The following is a 6,880-nucleotide window of genomic DNA, read 5'->3' as shown; positions in this document are numbered from 1 at the left end:
TGGCAAGCAGGATGGTATCCCATCAGCCAAGTCTCTGCCCATCCCTTCTTCTCTGCCCTTTGTCTTCCAAACTGCAGTATCAAGACCACACATCAGAATAATAAGTTTCAGCAGATAAACAGCTCCCAATTCACCCAAGTCAGGGGCCATCTTCCTGGAAGATACTTTCCGATAAATACATGGTCCTCTGTTGTGTTGCGTTTTAGTTGGCTGGCCCTGCGTCCGTCTCTGGGTTCTGTCCTCGGACATGGCCTAGGCCAGGTCTGCAGTCTAAGGCTGACTTCCCTGATAGCTGCCTGGGGGGGGGGGTGCCAGGCTGAGCCCCTGCCTCCTCTCCCTCTAGAAGGCTGTGGCTGTGAGCCATCACAGTGATGATGCTTCTGAGACTCATTTTGGAACAGCTGCCTGGAGGGTTCAGATAATGCCTCCACTTTATGGATCAGAGAGTAGGCTTAGAAAACCAGAGCGTTAGGTGTGGGACTGAAGTTTGATCTAGAATTGACCTGGTTCTCCATCCTGCCCTGTTTCCTCTTCTGTCAAAGTTCTACAAAGCCCCCAAATCTCAGGAAAGCGCCCGGAGACTTGGTCAGGCCCCTTCTCCCTACTTCTGGTCTTCTGCCAGCATCATTAAGTACCTTCAGCCATTCCCTCTTCTCTGGCATAGATCATTCAGCCTTCCTGGGGACAGGGAAGGACGAGAGGTTTGGGAACATGGCTGTGTACAGGAGGGGAGCCATCCTGTGTTCCTACCAAGCAACAAGAGGTGGTTGTGGCAGGGGCAGGCTTGTGGTTCCAGATCTGTATTTGTTCCTGCCATTCACTGCTGTGTGGTCTGAGACTGCTTGTCTTTGAACATGAGAATCTTTCCATCAGTGATACAGGAAGCCGAGTGGCACCTAGCTGCCATAGCACATGACCCCAAATCCTTAGTGATGTAACAAGTGGGTTCCATTCTCACATTCACGTTCCTGTCCTCCGCCCTGGTGCGCAGGGACTCAGGCTGCTGGCACCTCTGCCATCTTTGTGGCGTAGATGTTACAGCAGGAGGGAAACAGGATGCTGGCAGAGCCATATCAACACCCCCTGCCTCTACCTGGAGGTGGCACACATCGTGTGTCAACTCTAGGATATTGGGTAGGTCTGTTAGCTGGTCCCAGACCAGCCACAACATAGGGTCAACTCTACCTTATGTTTACCTAGTTGAGTGCTTTGAGGACATTGAAATGCAGTCACGGCTTCTGAGAGAATCTGGTTGTGTCACCAGCTCCCAAGACACTTTGGCCTCTTTCCCTAGGGGATGTTGCTCTTTGTAGATTACAGACAGTGGGTGTGTGAAGATTACTTCCTGGCAGATGGGGGCATGTGTGAATGGAGGCTGGGTCTGTCCAAGGGGCTAGACAGGGGCCCCACAGCAAAGGTGCTAAGCTAGGCCCTCGACCTCCAGTCCAGTACCCCATGACCTCCTTAGGCATCCTGAAACTTGGTGCTCTGACAACTTTCCAGAATGTCTTCCAGGTTCTTCCAGCACCATCTTTGGCTCCTGTCTCCTCCATCCCCTCATAGTGTGGCCATTTTGGGGTTCATGGGTGTGATTGGTGGGAGGCGTGGATAAAGGAACACTCTGGAAGTTCGGAGAGAAGATCAGGGGTGTGAAGAGGGAAGGTGGCATTTCAGATATTCATAGCCATGGGAACTGCTGTGCCCTCTTAATTCTTTCCAGCTCTTTCTTTTCTTTTTTATGGGAGGGGTGTAGCGCATAGATGGCGACACCCAGGTTCTAATCTTAAATTCCTCTCCTTAGCACTTGCCTAGCTCCCTGAATCTGCCTGAGCATGGAAAGCCTTCAAGAAGGAAGAAGCTGTCCTATTGAGTGACAGCCCCCTGGCAGAGGCTGGACGCTGGCTCCCATCCCTGGTGGCCTCAGGCAGGCTGGCTCTGCTTGGGGAAGTACCACAGCTTCCCTTCGAAATGGGAGAACGGTTGTGAAGCAAATACCACTACTACTTTGGTCTCAGGCTGGGGATGCTGCAGAGAGAGGCTTCCTGCCACCCACCCTGCCCCCGCGTTGCTGTCTCTCCTGCTGGGACAGATTGCAGCCTGCTCTGGCTGGCCAAGTGTGCACAGCCTCCCAGAGCAGCCCGCGACCACCTGCCGCCTGACATTTAGGGCTCCTTCAGTGCTCAACGCTCACTGGGGCTTTAGTTTTAGCTGCCCCACTAGGGTGAGGGGGAAGGTGTATCTCCAGCCAGAAAAGCGATGCCTCCTCTGGGCTCCATGAGGAATGGCTGAGTGGGCTGGACATAACAATGGGGGGGGTGTCTGTGATTGGGACAAGTAGCCTCCCTATATCTGCATTCTCTGCCTAGGCAGAGCAGATACTTGTCCCTGGGGCACTGAACACTGAGATCTCCCATGGTGTCTGTCAGCCAGATGCCAGGGGGACACATTGAGAGGTCTTGGCTGGCACTCACAGTGCCATCCTGTGGCTTTCTTGTCATGCGTCTGTCTCTCCTTATAGGACACCAGTCATTGGAGCTATTTGCGGCTCTCACAAGCTCATCCTACCTTGGTTGATCTGTAGAGAACCATGTCTCAGAGAGATCATCTTCACCGCTCCCAGGGTTGGACTCTATCTTTTTTGGGGGGGTGTGTGTACAATTCAAGCTATAACAGTGGGTTAGAGCCAGGTCCAGTGGAGCACACATTATTCCTGCACTTGGAAGGCTGGGGCAGGAAGATTAGAGGTTTCAGGCCAGCCTGGGCTACCTAGCAAGACTGTCTCAAAGCAAAAACAACCAGATGGATCATGTTTACCCTGTTTTCTTTCATTTTTGCCTTCCTTCCTTCCTTCCTTCCTTCCTTCTTCCCTCCCTCCTTCTCTCCCTCCCTCTCTTCCTCCTTCCCTTCCCTCTCTCCTTTTCCTTTCCCTCTTCCTTTCCCTCTCTCCTTCCCCTCTCTCCCTCCCCTCTCTCCCTCCCTGCCTTCCCTCTCTGCCCCCTCTCCTCTCCCTTTCCTCTCTTCTCCTCCCCTCCCCTCCAGCCTCACTTGGCTTTTCAATTTTTGGTCGGTCGTGGGGCTTGAACTCTGGGCCTGGGCGCTGTCCCTGAGCTCTTCAGTGCAAGGCTACTGTTCTGCCACCTGAGCCACAGTGCCACTTCCGTTTTTCTGAATGGTTTATTGGAGATAGTCTCACAGACTTTCCTGCCCGGGCTGGCTTTGAACCTCCATCCTCAGATCTCAGCCTCCTGAGTAGCTAGGATTACAGGCGTGAGCCACCAGTGCCCTGCTTCCACTTGGCTTTTTTGATCAAGGTCTCTTGCTCTACCACTTGAGTCATAGCTCCACTTCTGGCTTTTTTTCTTGTTGTTGTTTAATTGGAGGTAAGAGTCTCACAGACTTTTTTGCCTGGGCTAGCTCTGAAGCTCAGTCTTCAGATCTCAGCCTCCTGAGTAGCTAGGATTATAGTAGGCATTTACAACTGATGCCCAGTTTATGTTTGCCCCCTGTTTTGTATCCAAAGAAACCAATTTAAACAAGAAACAGGGTGAGTCGTTTGTCCAATTCATCAATTCTACAACTCTTCCCCCACCCCTTCCACCCCAGATGCTTTAGTCTTCTTTTCAGTAAACCCCTTGTGGCCTGGTTCAGAGTGCTGGAAGACAGGGATATGTGCAGCCAAGTGCTCTTTGTGGGCAGCCGAACATTTGCCAGGTTTTGTCACCCATCCTCCTGCTCTCTCCCCAGGCTTGGAAGGCACTGGCTGTCCAGGCTGAGTACAGGAAACAGATACATGTAAGCATTACAACCCATTTATTGCACTGTTTTCGAGACACAGGTGTTGGAAAGGATGAAATGAGAGGTACCATTTATATTCTTCCAAGTTTTTCTGAGGTGCTTGATGAGTGTTTTCTCTGGAGTCCCGATGAATTGACCTTGTTTGGTATTTGGGCTGGGTTTGCCTTCAACCTGCAAAAATCTAGGTTCTGTTTCCCCAGGGTCAGGGCTGGGTGTCTCTGCAGCTCTAGAGCCCATGCATTAGGCTCACCGGAGGGCTCAGATCTAAGCCAGCAGATGGGACAGCCTGCCATGGGGGTGGGGGTGGGGGAAGGCAGGGAGTCAAGTAGCTTGTCTATACAGTCAATGGGTTCAAAGCCCAGGCAGCCTTGGCTGATGACCTCTGTTGATGCATCCATAGATGACTTACCTTGTTGACAGGGAAGGTGTTTTGTTTTTTGTTTGTCTTGAGTGCCAATCTTGGGGCTTGAACTCTGGGCACTGTCCCTGAGCTTTTTTGCTTAAAGTTAGCATTCTACTTCTTGAGCTCTAGCTCTACTGCTGGCTTTTTTTGGTAGTTTATTGGAAATAAGAGTCTCATGGACTTTCCTGCCCAGGCTGGCTTTGAACCGTGATCCCCAGATCTCAGCCTCCTGAGTAGCTAGGTTTGCAGGTGCAAGCCACCAGCACCAGGGACCAGGAGGATTTATTGTTGTTGTTTTGTTTTTTTTTCTAATTATTTCACATTCCACATGCCATTTTGTACCTAGAGTGTCTCACTACTTCAGTATTAACTCTACACTGCCTCCTCTTACTTCTGCATTTCAACAGCAGACCCAGACAGAGCTGGGATTTGAGTGCAGTTAGTTTACCTGTGGGAAAGAGATGCGTTGTCTGCTGTGAACAGCTGGTGCTCAACCCCCCTGGGGACAATTCTGGCCACTGTTCCTGGCCCATCCCTGCCATTCTGACAGCAGGGGCAGAGCTTGGGTTGTAGTCACCAACTTCTGTCTCACTGGCTAAAGTTTCCCCAAAGGTATCAGCTTCCAGATACTTCTATCCTACCTCTAATCAAGAGACAGTGGTGGATGAGGGAGTGAGGGGTCCTGGGTGGACCTGTCTGCTACTTATAATGAGTGCCCACTCCCTGTCCACCTGTTTATTGCAGGTGCCCAGCTTTCTACTGCATGAACAGCTGTGGACTGAGATGTGGAGTCAGGGTCTTCTGTCTCTCATGGCTTGGCATTCTCCTGTCTCTTCCTATCTTCTGCCTGGCCTCTTAAGATCCAGGGGTTGGAGCTACAAGGGGTCCTGGAAGAAATTTTGAGCCTCTGTGGGGAGCATTGTCAAGTAGAGCTTGAGGATTGAGGGCTGTTTCTACTCCTCTCCAGTGGATTGTTGTGTTCTATTTTCTGGAATCTGTGTGTGTGTGTGTGTGTGTGTGTACACATGCATGTGCACCTTTCCTGGAGCTATAACTCAGGGCCTGGGCATTGTCCCTCAGCTTTTTACTTAAGGCTAACACTATCATTTGAGCCACAGCTTCACATCCAGGTTTTTTTTAAAATGTTATTCTGGTTTATTAGAGAACAGAAGTCTCACCAACTTTTCTGCCTGGGCTGGCTTCAAACTGCAGGTCTCAGCCTCCCGAGGAACGAGGATTACAGGCATGAGCCACCAGTGCCGGGCTCTCTAGAATCTTCTTTGCTGGGAAAGCAAGCTGTGGAGCCAAGGCAAACAGTAATCTGTGAGGCACCCCTACCCTACCTGTGTTGCAAGAGGACAGGGCACAGCCAGGTGGAGGTCCCCAGGCACTGCTGGAACACAAAGGCTTTTTGCCTGTTTCCTGTTCTGTTTCTAGAGACCTATGGCATCCTGGGAGCCCTGGTAGGACCAGGGGACGTGATGACTATAGCACCAACTCCTTGCAGATGACTGTCCTGTGCCATTTCTCAGCAGATGTGACAGGGAGCACTGGCTTCGGAGTCCTGAGTCCCAGAGCCTGGGATCAGATCCCGTGCCCTCTGAGCTTATGATCTCTCTTCCGTGTCAATAGAGAGGGGGGTGCTGATGGGGTCTAGAGTTCTGCTTTTAACTCCAGAGTCCCTGGGCCTCCACTCAGAGTCCCTAAAGGCTCAGATCCCCAGAGAAAAATACTCTCCAAGCCCAGGCAGGGGTTTGGCTCCAAGTGGGGGTGTTGTTTAAATCAATGAAGGGGACAGAGGACACTTCATGTCGGCTTGGTTTTTCAATAGCTGGGATGATATGCATAACATTTCCTCCCTTTCATTTGATAATTTTTTCGTTCTCAAAGTAGTTTGAAGAAAGAATGTGTCTGATGATTTGCTACACAATGAGCTCAAATAAAAATATTCTTTTTAAACAGTGGTTGCTATGTAATTGAATTTAAATAACGGGCAATTTTTTTGTTTCTAAGTAGCCCAAGCACTCATAAAAAAATCTATTCAAACCTGTTTGAGATGGCGGAGGGGAGGGAGGCCGGGGGTGGGGAAGACCTCACTGGCAGAATCTGTTTGGCAAAATAATTACAATGATAATAATGTAGTGAAATAAAGTTTGTTTTGTGTGTGTGTGTGTGTGGTGTGTGGTATGTGGTGTGTGTGTGTGTGTGTGTGTGTGAGTGAGAGAGAGTGTGTTTATGCATGTCTGCTGGTGACCACAGAGAAGGATTCACATTCAGCTTCTTATGGAAAAAAGTTTCAAGGGCAGCTCAAACCAAGGGCCTTGAGCAAGTGAGGCAAGTTCTAGCTTTGGTTCGTACACATAGAGTTCAAACCCAGCTCTGTCTCTCACCAGCTGCCTGACCTGTGGCAGGTTCTTCATCCCATCCAAGACTCTCTCCTCCTCAGAAAAGAAGGAGCAGCAAAGACAGGGTCAAGTTCCTAACCTGGTATGGGACATGGGTGACCTCTCCTCTCTCTACTCTGCACAACAGCTTTCCTGTGACCATGGGCCTGTTCATACAGTGCTCTTCATGGATGGCTAGGGATGCAGGGTTTTATATCCCCATTTCTCAGAGTAGAATCTGAGATGCAGAGTTTTTAAAGGTTGGTAGGAAGGGATAGGAAAAGCCAGATGGGTTAAT

At 50.3% G+C, this 6,880-nt stretch overlaps 1 protein-coding gene across 1 annotated transcript in view; it reads left to right on the top strand.

The window, feature by feature from the left end:
* Positions 1-3,750: 3,750 nt before the first annotated feature.
* Positions 3,751-6,880, top strand: part of Tspan18 (tetraspanin 18) — a 131,455-nt gene continuing 128,325 nt past the window's right edge. The window contains exon 1 of the mRNA XM_013029976.1: positions 3,751-3,792. The gene's annotated coding sequence lies outside the window, so the exon portion shown is untranslated. The remainder of the gene's footprint in view (positions 3,793-6,880) is intronic.

This window comes from Dipodomys ordii, unplaced genomic scaffold, assembly GCF_000151885.1.
Source record: "Dipodomys ordii isolate 6190 unplaced genomic scaffold, Dord_2.0 Scaffold125, whole genome shotgun sequence".
NCBI classification, from domain to species: domain Eukaryota; kingdom Metazoa; phylum Chordata; class Mammalia; order Rodentia; family Heteromyidae; genus Dipodomys; species Dipodomys ordii.
Note: the sequence above shows the minus strand (reverse complement) of the source record. Positions and strands in the feature narration are given on the sequence as shown.